Here is a 4,307-nt window from a genome sequence, read left to right as displayed (position 1 = left end):
CTTTCCCTGAGCATAACCCTATTCACTCTGTCAACATATTTATTGATCACATCAATACCAATAATCTAACTTTTTTTTCCAGTAATATATCTAATGTACCTTTCGTAAAATAACAATTAAAATGTACTTCATTATTTGGTTCCTGTGTTTCACAATGTCTCACTGTGACTCTCTTACTACTGAAGCATTTTAGTAACAGAGGCAATGTCTTCCAATACATTCCTTACTATGATTTGGAAACAAACAAAAATAAAATATCTATGCTCGATTTGGAAGATTGCACGTGAAAATAAGGACAGGAATTGCAAAGAAATACAATAATTTCCTTCCCTACTTTCTGATTGTCCTTTGATCTCAAAAAGAAGTTGTTGTTTTTTTCTCTATTGATACTGAATTATAGATACCTGGAGGGCTAAACAGTGATGTATAGAGTATGTTTGCATCTGTGTAATGAGACACTCTGTAATGAAATGTTGGATGTGCCATTTATATGCAGTGTACACTATATTCATTTCTGAATATGCATATGATATCATGAAAGGAAACCCACAGTACTGCTTATTTTCAAGCCCTCAGAATTTATATGTGGCCTATTTTTAATGTCTCCATTTGAAAGATAGGGTATGACATGCTTGAAATATTTTAATGAGAAATAATATTTTCAAAAGTCATGTTAAATATATCTCTACATTTTTAAAATGCCACCAATCTACAGTAAATTCAATATGTATTTAGAAAATGAAAATAAATCCATCAGTATACAAACAACTCATGGGGGGAAAGGAGGGAGGGTGAGAAAGAGAAAGCAGGCAGTCAGACTTTGTACTCATTTTGCCACCTCCTGGAGCATCAGTCTTACTTTACAGCTTTCTGTTAATAAAAGTAAACCCTGCACTTTCCTAGATACATTGTAAAGAAGGAGTTTTTAATCTCTTTCTTCATACTCAAGTTATTCTAACCCCTCATTGCATTTTCGCTGCATTTAACTAATCAACCTTTAGACCTTCTTGGTAATGCAGAATGATCATCTAGCATGCAGAGAAGTTAGGGTGTTTTTTGCCAAAAACTGCTTTCAAGTGGATGTGCTGCTTTCTTCTGACATCTTGCCCTGCTTTTGCCAGACATGAACATTATCGTAAAAGCTCCCCCTAATCCTGATGCTGTGTTCTTTCCAAAACATGTGGTGAAAACATATGTTCCAGCAGAGTTAAATGCACCCTTCTTCCTGCAGAGTGGAGAAAGGGAGCTGACTACGAATAGGGAAAATCAGGAAAGACCACTGGAGCCTGAGAGTTATTCAGCACTGGTATAGGGTAAGGAAGGGGCAGGGATCGTGTTTACCAACTCTGTTGCATTGTGCTTTCCCAAGCACTTAGTACAATGTTCTGTGCAAAGTAAAGTGCTCGATAAATACCACTGATTGGTTAATTGCTAATGGACACTACAGAATGCCCATCTGTCTTCCCTCTTCTAGACTGTGAGCCCATTGTTGGGTAGGAATTGTCTCTATCTGTTGCCAAATTGTACTTTCCAAGTGTCCAGTGGTCTGCACACAGTAAGCACTCAATAAATGCAATTGAATGAATTATTTAATTAATAATGATAATTATGGTATTTGTTAAATCCTTACTATGTGCCAAGCACTGGACTAAGTACTGGGGTAGAAACAAATTAATCAGTCCCTATCCTGCATTGGGCTCACACTCTTAATCCCTGTTTTTTACAGATGAGGGAACTGAGGCTCACAAAAGTGAAGAGACTTGCCAAAGGTCGCACAGCAGACAAGTGGTGATGTCAGGATTAGAACCCCTGACCTTCTGACTCCCAGGCCCATACTGTATCCACTACACCATGCCCATCTCCAGAGAGCAAAAAGGGATGGCAACCATCGAAGCTGAATATTCATTCATTCATTTAATCATATTTTTCAAGTGCTTACTGTGTGCTAAGCACTATACTAAGCACTTGAGCACTGTACTAAGTGCTTGAATAATGTAGGGATACAGGGACAAGGGCCAATATTAAGCCATATCTAGCCACCTAGAATAGAATTTTGGCTTTTCCACCTTTTCTCTTCCTCCCACCCTGACACTGTTGGCCGTGGCTGCAAGGGGGAGAAATTGGACTCGAAAGAGGGAGAATGGGAATGGCATTATAGTAGCTAGGCTTTTCGTCAAAGATTCCCAAAGGTCCATGGGGCCTTAGGCCTTCCAGTCTATAGTCCTGACTCTAGTGGTTCACTAGCAATTAGACAAATAACAGCTGAAGGATGATAAGAAGTCTGTCCTGATGAATCCTGCCTACTGCCTTAATAATGTTTCAGTATATTTCTGCCATTTTCTCTTAAACTATGGACACCGTATAAAGCCTCAAGATTCTTTCTCTCCAAGTAGATAGTTACATTAAAATAATCTGGCTACAGCATTTATAGTAAATCAGATTAATGCATTTCATATTTTGGTTCCGCGTTAGAGACTAGTAGGTAGTAAACTTTGATTGACCAAGAAAACTAAAGTTAAAACTGACAATGGAAGCAATGCATTAGATTTATTAGACCCTATACGGCAGTGGTTATGTGCCTTGGTGGGACAAATTAAGTCGTTGGATTAGAGTGGTACCAAGTTGGATAGAGAGGAAAGGCAGATTTTAGTGATGTTTTGAGACAGATTGAATGTGGGGATTGAATGAGATAGATGAGTCCTCTAGACTGTAATCTCACTGTGGATAGGGAAAGTGTATGTTGACGATGATGGTGGTATTTGTTAAGTGCTTACTATGTGCCAAGCACTGTTCTAAGTGTTGGGGTAGATGCAAGGTAATCAGGTTGTCCCATGAGGGGCTCATAGTCTTAATCCCCATTTTATAGATGAGAAACTGAGGCACAGAGAAGTGAAGTGACTTGCCCTAAGTTACACAGCTGACAAGTGGTGGAGCCGGAATTAGAACCCACGACCTCTGACTCCCAAGTCCATTCTCTTTCCACTGAGCTATGTTATACTGTTATATCGAACTCTCCCAAGTGCTTAGTAGCACTCTGCACACTCTAACCTCTCAATAAATACTATTGAATGAATAAATATGACTGACTATTGAAAATAATGTCAACCTTATGGGCTTGTGAAAGAGGGAAAATAATAGTGTTGAAAAAAACATGGAAAAACAGATAGGTAGGAAATAAAAAAAGAGAAGGTTGGTTCTCCTTGATTAGAGGCTGCATGAATAGGGAAATTCAAAGAAATGCCCTTGATAACAGAAGCAGTGTTTGTAAGTGGCAGTACATCAGTGCCAAGATAATAGGCTCTCAGAGGGAATTGTGCAGAGGAAACAGCATGGTACTGGGAGTCAGGAGGCCTGGGTTCTAGTCTTAATTCTGACACCTGACTGCTGGGTGACCTTGGGCAATTCACTTAACTCTCTGTGCCTCAGCTTCCTCATCCCTCTATATGTGTAAGTAACCCTGAGGGAGATTCATCTGATGTGGTTATCTTACATTTATCCTATGGCTTATAGTAGATTTTAGCACTTAAGTGCTTATTATGAATACCATCATTATTATTGTTCCTTAGAAGTTATTGCCTTTCCTCTATTCTCTGATTCTTCATCTAAAAAATAGTTGTTCTCTCTCACTCTTGGACTGAGGGCACCCTGTGGGACAAGGATTGTGTAAAATGTTAGTGGGTGTGTTGGTGAATGAGTGTCATTTGCCTTCCATTTTCTGCCCATAGGTAATGGTACTTTTATTACTATATATTTAACTTTAGCATAATTCAATCCATCATTCTTATCAATGGGATTTATTGAGTCCCTTTTGTTTGCAGAGCACTATACTAGGGGTTTGGAAGATTGGAAGTTGGTAGACATTCAGACCCCTCTCAGGGTCACATCTGGGGAGTTTCCAGTACCCTACCAGTCTCGGGTTATGGGAGGGAGAGTCAAGCAGAGACCTAACCATTCCATTCCTAGCTTGGGCCGTGGCTAGCGAGTGGAAGGCAATCTGCTACAAGTCAAAACACACCCATGCTGGGCAGCAGCGGCATGGGAAAGGGCAATGGGTAAACCACTTCTGTATTTTTACCAAGAAAACTCTCTGGATACCCTACCAGAATGATTGCAGATGGAGAGCAGGGTGTTCTGTGCATTTGGTACCTTAGAGAAAACAGCAAAATGGCAGAACAATGAGTGGTGTCGCTATGGGTCTGAAACTACTCAATGGCATAAGACAAGGCAAGACATTCAGAAAGTACAATGCAAGTTTAAGGTGGTCATTGCATGTGTGAATAATATCAACCCTAAGAGATCGGATAAAC

General features: G+C 39.7%; 1 non-coding gene across 1 annotated transcript; it reads left to right on the top strand.

Moving 5' to 3' along the window:
- Window positions 1-3,866: 3,866 nt before the first annotated feature.
- LOC114811719 lies at window positions 3,867-4,005 on the top strand. The gene has a single exon (XR_003759415.1). It is a non-coding gene; the product is annotated as a small nucleolar RNA SNORA7 (small nucleolar RNA).
- Window positions 4,006-4,307: the final 302 nt, after the last annotated feature.

The sequence above is a fragment of the Ornithorhynchus anatinus genome, chromosome 4 (assembly GCF_004115215.2).
Source record: "Ornithorhynchus anatinus isolate Pmale09 chromosome 4, mOrnAna1.pri.v4, whole genome shotgun sequence".
Lineage (NCBI taxonomy): Eukaryota > Metazoa > Chordata > Mammalia > Monotremata > Ornithorhynchidae > Ornithorhynchus > Ornithorhynchus anatinus.
The sequence above is the reverse complement of the archived record's forward strand: the minus strand, read 5'-3'. Positions and strand labels throughout refer to the sequence as shown.